The sequence below is a fragment of the Toxorhynchites rutilus genome, chromosome 2, assembly GCF_029784135.1.
Source record: "Toxorhynchites rutilus septentrionalis strain SRP chromosome 2, ASM2978413v1, whole genome shotgun sequence".
Classification (NCBI taxonomy): domain Eukaryota; kingdom Metazoa; phylum Arthropoda; class Insecta; order Diptera; family Culicidae; genus Toxorhynchites; species Toxorhynchites rutilus.
The window spans coordinates 295,764,197-295,776,604 of record NC_073745.1 but is presented as its reverse complement, the minus strand read 5'-3'; the positions used below and the strand labels follow the sequence as shown (position 1 = coordinate 295,776,604).

Genomic DNA, 12,408 nt, shown 5'->3' with positions numbered 1-12,408 from the left:
TCTCGCATTTACCGTTTGTAAAGCGAGAGGCGAAACAGCATCCGCTATAAAATGGGTCCGGAAAATTGCAACATAATCAATTAGCTGATTTTCTAATATCCTGACCAGGAAGTGGGGGTACGCAACACACTCGCTTTCTTTTTCACTTCGAGTTACAATAATACATAAAAATACCATCACCCACACCACATGTTTGTGGCATCCCAATCACCAACAATGGAAGCAAGAATGAGATAGGGAAAGTGTTTTTCTCTAACTGATCAGCTCTCGCGATTTCATTCGGTGAGCCGGTGGTGGTTATTTTTGATTTTTGTTTTTTGAGTGAAATCCCAAGTTTTTTTTTATTCTTCTTCAACGGCACTACGTTCGATAAAGGAACTTTGCCTTCTCAATCTAGTGCTCACTTGTCTTTTTAATATAAATACTTGATTGGAGTTTAAAAGTCAAATAACACGCCTTGGCTGAATATTTGAGTGGCAAGTTCAAGGATATGCTCGTCTTGATTTACGTCAGAAGACACTTGGTCACGACTGCCTCCACAATGTTACACACCATAACAATAATCGTCCATCGTAAAACTCAGATCACTAACCTTCTCATTTTGCGACAGCGGCGGTTGCTCTTTCGAGGACCTCCTCTTGGATTTGCGGTGAACTATATTCATGATAGCGCACACACCTGCGCAGGTTAGTTATTAAATCACGAATGGCACAGAATGACACAGAGCAACGGCAGACAGATTTTGGAGGAAACGCGTCGAAACGTAAGTTAGCTACAGCAACAGTTCACGAGACTCGTTCGAGCAAAAATCGAGCACAGAGCGCACACATTTGACAAGAATCAGCCGAGATTTGCGTGTGCAATTTGGCGCGGATAGGTGAAAAAACGGAGGCCCAAAATATAAAAAAAAAACAATCTTGGTAAACAATTTTTTATCACTCCTCACAGAGTAAAGAAAATCACCGCCTATTCGCATTTGTTTCGGAACGGTGTTTAACCAAAGCGATTGGTACAAGTTAATCGGTTTCGTCTGAGGTCTGAGATAAAGCTAAAACAACTGAAACGAGCTTAGTATTTATCGTTTGTTAGTTTAGAAAGAATAAGCATATTTTCGTCATAAGTAGCACCCCATGAGGGTAGGTTGGATTTATTGTTTGATTCTACTCACGATGAGTCATCGGGAAAGTCTAATTTTTTGAGGAGTACATATCGTAGGAACACCATGGCAAGTTACACAAAAGGTGGAAAACCAGATCCCCGTCAGGCTAACGCCGTATGAGCCTTGATAAAAATATATATATTGTGAAAAAAAACAAAAACATTGAAAAAAAATCAATTTTCATTCCAAAACGAAATACATTTTTTTCTGTAAAGGACCATTTTTTTTGCAAACCCTCGAATAATTAAAATTTTAAGGTCCGTTTTTCAGTTATCCAGACGAAAAAACCGGAAGTGGGTTATATCTGTGGTATAACCGCAGTTAACGCAGTTGACGTAGGACTATCTTTGGTTTAGTGATCATTAGTTTGAAGTTGCATCTGAATCTATTCTGAATAAATGAATGAACGAATCTTTCATTGTATGCATCCCATATTATATACGAAAATATTATACTGAAGGGGAAGAATAATCATCAGAAGCTTTCCTGTTAATTGCACTTGACTGAAAAATCACAAAACGAAATGTATTTGTTCGCAGTATTATATGGATAAAAAACAAATAATCGCTGGAAAATTATATGATTTTCGCGATACGAAACATTTTCCGTTTCTCATTTTATACATCCAATATTAAAATCGCAAATATTTTACTGAAGTGGAAGAATAGTCTTCAGAAGCTTTTCTGTTAATTGCACTTGATTGAAAAATCATAAATACAAAATGTATTTGTTCGCAGTATTATATGGATAGAAAACAATAAACTCTTTCGTTCGAATGTTATTTACAATTCTCAGGAGAACTGGAACTGGCAGATTATTTTTTAGCAATGATGACATCTTTTCGGTTTCTTCTCGTCACTCGATTCCCGCCAGTGGTTAATGCTAACTCAATAACCACCAAACGAAAAAAGTTGCGCGCGTGTATGTATGTTTGTGGTGGCTGCTCCGATGCCTCAAGCGGAAACAATTTTCGATGCTTGTACTTTCTTGGTCATCTGAAATCTGAAAGTTAGATACCACTCTCCTTTCGATGGATTCCCTTTTGGACTAAGGTGCACAAACAGGCTCATGGTGACACCGTTCATAAGCGCTTTCATGATGAACGAAGTTAGCTTCGCCACATCATCGACAACATGCTCCAATCGCTGTTCAATAACAACTGAATGGATTTCGCTTATATACCGATAGCCTGTTTTGAAAGCAATTTTAAGGCTATTAAAATAAGTTTTTGGATCAAAAAGTAACAAGTATATAACGCGTAGACATTTTATCTTTCGAATGAAGTGTTTATCATACCATTTCGTTCAGTTGTTTAGGAGCTATTAACGCTCAAAATCTCGTTCTCCGGCGTAACGATTTCGTTTTCGAAACCTTGAACTCACATCCCAGTATAGAAATTGAAGACGTAGTCCTACGTCAAAATCACCACAATAAAACATCCATACTTTTTTGTTCCGAACAAGAAATGCGAGCTGTATCTTCCACGCCATTGTGGAACTAAAGTGACGAACCAACCAAAAGTGTTGAGAGTCACTATAGTACTGAAAAAAAAGTGGAACTCTAGTGATGCAGCGTTCTACAAATTACTATACCAATTAAATGTTATGAAATATTTGAACTTATTGTTGTAACTGCGAATATGTGTAACTGCCATACAAATGAATTTCTGCATAATTCAAGAACTAATCAAGCAAACTGAACCAAATTTGGCATGTGGAGATTTTAGGGGGCAAGAAACATTTCTAAGGTGGTTCTACACACCCCTCCATTCCCTCTCTAAGGAGAGGCTGCCATACAAATGAAACACAAATTTCTGCATAACTCGAGAACTAATCAAGTAAATGGAACCAAGTTTGGCATGTGGAGGTTTTAGGGTACAATAAATGTTTTTATGGTGGTTTGACACCAGTAGTGAGGAATTAGGGAGATTCCTGCCGTGAAGCACGTGACTGACTGTTGCAGCTCCCGCAGGTGAGTGTGGACATGATTTGGCTGACGGTGGTCTGGCTGACACAATGCAGCTATGAAGAAATCGAATTACCTAAAATCTGTCAGTGTCCATGTGCTATATGAAACGTCCCATACCAGAAAAACAAAAAGAAGAAAAAACGAAGCAGTGGACCAAAATAGAAAGAATAAATATGGAAAAAAACTAACATTTAGTTCAGCGAATATGCTTAAAGTGTCGGAGAAGATAATGAAAAATATCTATCAGTGTGTTAAAAAAAACATGACAATTGAAAATTTTCGGAAAACTCTGAAGGAAAAAGAGAAACTTCGGAAAATTAAATTCCCATATGTTCTACAATTACATAGTGACAAGTGCTGTTAGTCCATTTGATGTTGATCTTTGTTCGAAACTGGAAATGGAGTTTAATGTGATGAAACGCACTCATATACCTTCTTCTATCTATACCAATAAAAAAGTATCGCCGAATGTGTTGATAAGAGCAGAACTCGAGGAAGGAATTGTCCAATTTGGGGCCGTCTTTAGTCTATCATATTTTCTGTATAAAACATTTATTCCATGCAACAGAGAAACATGTTATTTGCAAGTGGTTGAAAAATCTTGAACGAGAATTGTGTCTGAAAATAATCTGATACTATAATGATGAGATTTTTTTAGAAATACTAGGAATTTTACAGTAAAAAGTAAATTCAACGGGGTCGATTAGAAGATCAATCAATGAACTGTTTTGCGATTGAACCTATGAACTTGCTCATAGTAAGAAAACGTGAATGTTTGAAGGTATTGATAACAAAAAAAAACAAATTTTGGGCGGGACGAAGTTTGCCGGGTCAGCTAGTGATATATTAAAGACGGCAGTGCGTAAGAGACAAAGTTGAAAACTAGACAGAACAAAAGATCACGCATGGGTCAACAGAATGATGATCAATCATAAAAACAAGATCAAAACAGAATGCTCAAAAATATGATTTCAGACACAGCTGTTTTGCTCGATAGAAAGGACGAATGGAAGACAGGTATCCACGTAGTGATGCATACTCGGTGGAGGCACTGCGTCGATTTTCATACCGTCTGGTGGAGAGTCTTTATTTTTGCACCACATCATTCTTGCATCTGTACTGGAGTGCTAGTTGAATATTTCGAAAACAAGAGGGTAATATAGGGGGAGCAAGGATTCGAACGTTAATACCTCTTTGCCGGCTGAGAGAAGTGGTACGGTAATCATTCGATAACTGAACCTGATTTTACTGGACTGCTCTTTAACTGGGCTGTGGCTCAGTTAAAAAGCAGAATTTCGTAAACAATTAACGCCATATTCATGTAATTTAAGATGTTATAAAAATTCGCCTGACAGCAACATTGATTGAATTACAGAAAAATAAATCCCTCAAATTATATATCATACCTGTTGTCGCACTCAATGCAAATTTCCAGTGGAAATATTTTGTTTATCCATTTTTACGGTCAACGCGAATCAAACAAACTATTGAAGTTCCCCTCGATTTTACTTGACGTTTTACATTCCGGTCCAGTTAGAAAGCGAATGTCGATAACTGGGCTTCTTTTCTGGTTCAATTATCGAATGATTGCTGTATTACAAATTCTTTCGAAATAATAGGTTTATAAGTGATGTTTGTTATTTATTGACTCAATTTTCCACACCTCAAAAACTGCTTTGAAAACAAACAATTGAAATCATAAAAATCTATATGTTTTGATGGAATCCCAAGAAACACAGTCAGCGGTTGACGGCGTCGGATGGCTGTTAAAGCAGTATAAATATCGTGCTCACCCTGGTCGATCTCAGTTTCTATTTTGCTACCGTGTTGAACGAACGTGCTGAATTTCTCGCCTCAGAATATGCGCAAAGTGAGCATGGTGCAGAGCTTGCAGAGAGCACAAATGAAGCATAAGAGAAATATCAAAAATATAACCAATCTCCACATAACGGTATGAAAACCAACGTCGCACACCGTTTCATACCAACATGTGAAGATTGTTGTATATAATTGACTCACACGTACAACTTGTTGATTTTATGCTGGAAGAGAGCTTCTGTGGCGTGTTCGGATTTATTGGTGTTAAGATGATGATGTTTTGAATTATAGAGGCTTTTTCAGACTCTCAGACTTTCTCAGTTATTACGCCTCTAGCCTGAAAAATGCCAATTTGGAAAACTAAAGAAAACACTCGGCCTTGACATAGACCAATTGGAATGCAACTTATTTGAAGCCGGATGCCGGAAGGTATTTTCAGCAGAGGTGCGTTCTTCTGTGGAAAACTAAAGGTGAAAATTTGTTCCGCAGCGGTTGCTGTCACACAAACGCTTCGGTTTTCAGTTGCCATTCTGAATGTTGGAAATATAATTTTGCTAGGAAACACTTAAATAAATTAATTCAATTAATTGGCTATCCAGTAAGTTCAGTTTTCCAGTGTCGTTCTAGACAGCGAGCAATCAACAGTACATTGTAATTCTGAGCTAATTCGAAAATCTGCTCAAATTGATGATGAAACCTCTCCCACAATTTAAAGCATACACGGCCCTTGTCAGTGCTACCAAATATTTGTGCTAAAATGTTTTAAGTGCGCTACACATACAACGTCCCGTCACCGTTCCGTCAACTTTTCTCTTGGACTCATTTTGCCGACGTCGAAGTTACCGTTGTTGGTATATGTGAATTCGACCGTACGTTTTCCATGGGAGAACATTCGACATTTCATTCGTTTACGTTGACGGGACGTTGTACACATATGCACTTTATTCTTGAATTACTAGAATGTTTGCTTTTCGCCGTTCATAATTCCTACGCTAACAATTCGGACGTGTCTTGGACACCAGCGTTATTTTTTGCGAGCCGCGACACCATGACTACCATGTGTTTGTGGCCCATCTGAAAAAAAAGGTTGAATACCGCTGATCTAGAGGATAGGAAAACCAACAATGAAATCAGCAACATAATTGCTGATTTCTTTCAGGATGTTTACACAGCTCTTGATGACAAGAACCCTGATTATGAGTATTTTGCATACCTTAGTCCTCTTAGAGAAGTTACAGTGGATAACATAGCCCTAAACGAAATGTACATCTGGATATATTAACACATTAAGCTCCGGATTGTTCTTGCTGTACTTTCCATTCAGTCCGCAACAAGATCATTTGCACAATATCAGTGTCGGTCCTCGCTCGCAAAGATATGTATTGTATAGAAAGAAAATAGTCACAAATTCGACTAGAAAGTAGTCACATATCATGGGACCTCCGAAAACAAACCATAGTCTTTTTTTTCCTTACTAACAGACCCGACAAACTTCGTCTCGCCCAAAATTTATTTTTCTTTATCACATTCACGTTTTCTTACTACGTTCATGGGTCCAATCGATGAACTGTTCATTGATTGATCTTCTAATCTACCCTTTAAAATTACCTTTCCCTATAAAATTCCTAGCACTTCTACCAAAACTCGACATTATAATATCAGATTATTTTCAGACACAATTCTCGTTCAAGATTTTTCAACCACTTGCAATAACATGTTTCTCCGTTACATGGAATAAATGTTTGATACAGAATACAGTATATGATAGAATAAAGACAACCCCAAATCGGACAATTCCATTCTCGAGTTTTGCTCTCATCAACACATTAGGCGATCCATTTTTATTTATATACATAGAAGATGCTATAGGAGTCATTTTTATCACATTAAAATCCATTTCCATTTTCGAACAAAGATCAATTTCGTTAGCGCAAAGATCAAATGGACTAACAACGCTTGTCACTATGAAATTGTAGAACATATGGGAATTGAATTTTCGCAAATTTCCCATTTTCTTCAGAGTTTTCCGAAAATTTGCAATTGTCATGTTTGGTTGGAATAAAGTCTTGTCCAGTTAGAATCCGTACGGAAGAAATCATTTATATCTCGGAGATAGAATGACATACAAAAAAGAGTGATCAACCAAAAGAAAGATATATTCTTGCACTTTTACAAAAAAATGTCCTTAAAATTATTTTTCTTCATTTCTGATGAAACTTCTCACTTTTCTGGTGATTCCTCCCATCAAACGTTGCACAGCGGCAGTGTCGACCTCTGTGGCCAGTTTTTTCCAGAATCTGGTCATCCCTGCAGCGTCCCGAGCCATTTTTCCGGTCTTCTTTAGCTTCCGCTTCATAATCGCCCAATATTTTTCAATTGGGCGGAATTGGGGGCAGTTTGGTGGGTTGAACTCCTTCTCGATAAAATCCACCCCGTTGTCGCGGTACCACTGGAGAACCTCCCGGCTATAGTGGCAACTCGCTAAGTCAGGCCAAAACTTAACGGGACCATTGTGTGCCTTTATGAAAGGCAACACACGCTCCTTCAGGCACTCTTCCTTGTACAATTTCGAATCCATGGTCTTTGTAGTGATGAAAACCGGCGTCTTCGCACCACAGGTGCATATACCCTGCCAGATCATCATCTTCTTGGCAAATTTGTCCATGAACATGAACTTGAATTTGGCGGGGACATCGCCTCGTGCCGTGGAAAGATAAAATTTTTGTCCCGGAAGTTGGCCGAAGTCCATTTTTACATAAGTTTCGTCATCCTGGAGCAGGCATCCATGGTACTTCGTTAGTACCTGATAATACAACTTACGAGCGCGAGTTTTCGTCACTAGACTCTGCTTCATCGTCCTATTTGGTTGCTTGATTGCTTTGTAGGAATGAAGTCCAGCTCGGTGAATGATTCGTCGAACGGTACTACGAGCGGCACCGTATTTCTGAGCGATATCATGTTCGGACAGTCCAGGGTTTGCTCTGACGGTTCTCAACACCTTCCAATTCAGCTGACGATCGTAGGTTCCGCTTCGACGCTTCTTTTGAACCGCCCGGTCCACGCTGTTCCGCTCGCGGAATCGTCTGAGCACATCACATACGGTAGTTTTAGCGATATCCAACTGTTTCGCGATCTTCGCACCCGACCACGTTGGATTGTCAACGTGGGTGTGCAAGATTAATTTTCTTCTTCTGTCTTCCATGTGGAATAACTCCGGACTTACGGCACGAAAAAATTTGAAACTTTTACCACCAGAAGAGGAAACATTTGTAAACAAACCGCTGTAAAAACTTTCTTGCAGCGGCCACTGACTGTGCCGCTGTAAAATGTGCAACGCGTACGGATTCTAACTGGACAAGACTTTATGTTTGATTGAAATATGTGTATTATTTTTATGGGATCCCCCTCCATTCCAGAGGCATAAGGTTTTTTTTTGTCAAAAAACCTAAATAATAGTGATTGATGGCTCACTGTCATCGGAAGATTTCGCACATTGGATAGCCTTGAATAAGACTAGTTGGCTATTTTAAACGCGGAATCGAATCTTCGAAACAACTTTATCGGTACGTTGACAAATTTGGAATGCGTTTGGTTTGCAATAATTCTCACTGTGTCATTGTGTTGGTTATTCCTCTTTCGTTGGTTGATACTCGCTCTGTCATTGTCATGTTTTGCAAAATTGTGATAACAAGTTATGTTCTCTAGATCGCGAATGAAAATGATGTTATTTCGTGGTCTTTGATAATTAGTCCAATATCTGGGTTGCGTGTTGTACTTATAAACCCCATCTCGTCTCCAACAATGACACTTCGATGAATCGTGGATCGTGGATCGGATTATGGCTTGGAACATGGCATCAATATCTGACCCTACAGTACCATATTTGAAGCAACGCGACGGTCCGATGGGCAACATTGAATTGGAATCAAATTTTATACTTGAAAAAAAAAATTAGAGGAACAACATGGTGATTTTTGAGTAATTTTTTAAGGACTGTAGTTTCGTGAAAAATCAAATAGATGGAATGTATATCATTTTGAAGATACAAGATTTTAGAATATTTAACGCTCATACTTTTTTGTTGCATTGTGTAGGTTTAGTAGTCTGACTATTTTCTGTTTACAGCAATTCCAAATGAAATCGTCCTAAAAATGCAGATTTTAAAAACTTGTATTTTTGATTCCAATGAAAGTGTGTATTCCGTTTGGGTTGGAGAAAATATGAGTTTTCCACAGCAATTGGGAATTTTTTGACTCAAGCGTAACTTTTGAAAAGGGTGTATCGATTTGAGTAAGAGAAATCTTTGATAATTTATATCTCAAAAACTATGAGTCGTACCGAAATACTCTTTTTTTTATTTACAAAATAAACATTCAATTTGCAATATCCAAAATACATATTTTTTAATTTTTTTTTTAATTTTTTCATACAAAATAGAAGTCATGTAGAAAATTCTGAAAATGGGCCCAAGATGGTAAAACTATTTTTGACGAACTTTGTGGAACATCGAATTTTTAAGAATTTTCGACACTTCGAGATTTTGTATGTTAGCAGTCATTTTTAATCACAAATTATGAATCCTGATGTTATTTAAAACAAAAAAAGTTATTGTCAATCTCCTTCTGAATGCAACCATTCTCGAGATATTTAAAAAAAAAATCTAATTTATTGCTTTTTTTTATAGTAAATAATCCCTTTTAATATGTTTGTTGTTGGGGGTCTCCGTAGCCACATTGGTTGCGCGTTCGCTTAGTAAGCGATCGATCGTGAGTTCAAAACTCGGGGCCCTCATTGACCATCTTTGTGTTGTTACAGAATAGCTACGTCCACGCAACAATCATCAGCGATGGAGATCGATCCACGGTCGAAATAAGATCGATTCATCCATACAACTGCTCTGCTCTGCAAGACACATCGGGCTGCTGTTCTATAAATAACTCAACAATGATCATATCAACTGTCTCCGCTGTTCGGTGGTCCAACTGGATAATGGAAGAACAGAAAGAATACTCTTACGCCTAAATGGCTACTGTGTGAATGTACCATATGTAATGGTATAGAAGGAATGGCAACTGTGTAATATGCTAATTATAGATATGATAACCACGTGACATGTACACGATTAAAATTCGGCTCTGTTACAGCTAAAATGCTAATGAGCCTTAAATAAATAAATGGGATAAAAAAAAATGTTTGTCGTGTTATACCGTCATGTTCATGGAATTTTATGAATTTGCTTATAATTTCCAACAACTTTTCCGAATACATCATTATGGTTCATTTTTTGGCTCAAGTGTAACGATTTGAGCAAGAGAAATCTTTGATGATTCATATCTCGAAAAATATGAGTCTTACCGAAATAGTGTGTTAGAAAGAGTTATAAAGTATTGTTGGCTTAATTTGAAAAAATATACACTGAGAAGAAAAATTATTTTTTTTTTATTCACAAAATAAAATTTTAATCAGCGATATCAAAAAATATGTATTTCTTCATATTTTTTAAAAAATTTTCATATAAAATAGAAGTCATGTAGAAAATTTAAAAAATGGGCCCAAGATGGTAAAACTATTTTTGACGAACTTTGTGGAACATCGAATTTTTAGGAATTTTCGAAACTTCGAATTTTTGTATGTTAACAATCATTTTTAGCCACAGATTATGAATCCTGATGTGATTTAAAAGAAAAAAGGTTATTATCAATCTCCTTCTAAATGTAGCCATTCTCGAAATATTTAAAAAAATATTTCTAATTTATTGTCTTTTTTATAGTAATATATATTTTATATATTTTTTATAGTATAGTAAGGGATTATTTACTATAAAAAAGACAATAAATTAGAAATACTTTTTTAAATATTACGAGAATGGCTACATTTAGAAGGAGATTGATAATAACTTTTTTTTCGTTTAAATCACATCAGGATTCATAATCTGTGGCTAAAAATGATTGTTAACATACAAAAATTCGAGGGGGTCTTCGTAGCTACTTGGTTACGCGTTCGCTTACCAAGCGATCGATCGTGAGTTCAAACTCAGGGAACTCAGCGATGGAAATCGATCCACGGTGGAACAAAGTTTGATTTATCCATACAACTGCTCTGCTCTGCAAGAAACATCGGGCTGCTGTTCTATAAATAACCCAACAATGATCAATATCAACTGTCTCCGCTGTCCGGTCTGCTGAACAAAGGAAGAACAGAAAAAAAACTCTTGCGCCTAAATGGCTACTACTGTGTAATTTACCATAATATAATAGAACAGAAAACTTAACGCCTAAATGGCTACTACAAACTACTGTGTAATTTACAATTTATAGAAACATAGACATATGTACATATACACGATTAAAAACCCCGGCTCTGTTACAGCTAAAATGCTAATGAGCCTAATAAATAAATAAATGGGATAAAAAAAAAATACAAAAATTCGAAGTTTCTAAAATTCATAAAAATTCGATGTTCCACAAAGTTTGTCAAAAATAGTTTTACCATCTTGGGTCAATTTTTTTAATTTTCTGCATGACTTCTATTTTGTATGAAAAAATAAAAAAATATGTATTTTAAATATTGCAAATTAAATTTTTATTTTGTAAATAAAAAAAAGAGTACTATTTTTTTCTCAGTGTACATTTTTTTCATATTCAACCATCAATACTATATAACTCTTTCTAAGACACTATTTCGGTACGACTCATAGTTTTTTAGATATAAATTATCAAAGATTTCTCCTTCTAAAATCGATACGCCCTTTTCAAAAGTTACGCTTGAGTCAAAAAACTCCCAATTGCTCTGGAAAACTCATATTTCCTCTAACCCAAACGGAATACACACTTTCATTCGAATCAAAAATAGTCATGTTTTGTCATTTGTCGATTTCATATGGAATTGCTGTTTATGCAATACGTATCTTTGGGAACTGGAATTGATACTGTTATTGTGCAAACGCTCATGAAGCGGCCTAAATGGAATGCGCAGCAAGAAAAAATCGGGGCTCAATTTGTTAAAGTTTAAAAGGTCGGTATGATATTTGAGAGCCTGCTTTGGAGAACCTAATTCTCAATTTCATTCTATTTCTTCCGTTAGTATAAGAATGACGACCGATTATATCAGGGGGAATTATGGTCTTTCGAAAACAACTTTGTTGAATCGTCAAATTTATTCAAAGTAAAATCATCCTCCGAAGTAAAAAGACATAAATGCGCGAAATGTTCTTAACGTATTTCTGATTTCTACTTAATAAGGGGGATCCCGGTTTGGAGGGTCGAAAAAATCAATTTTTTTTCTTTTTGCTTCAGAAGAAATGTTGTCGCTATTTGATTTCGTTGTAAAGTTACAGCCAAATGTTTGTTAATGTTAATGTAATAACTGCCACAAAAGCGCTTTTAATTCTTATTGAAACCGACAGCGTTTGCTCTTCATGATAGGATTGATTGAGATGGAAACAAATCGTTATTAAGCGAGAA

General features: G+C 36.5%; 1 protein-coding gene across 6 annotated transcripts in view; it reads right to left on the bottom strand.

The window, feature by feature from the left end:
* Nucleotides 1–12,408, bottom strand: part of LOC129770691 (serine/threonine-protein kinase N) — a 222,466-nt gene that overhangs the window by 39,498 nt on the left and 170,560 nt on the right. The gene's annotated exons all lie outside the window — the stretch shown is intronic.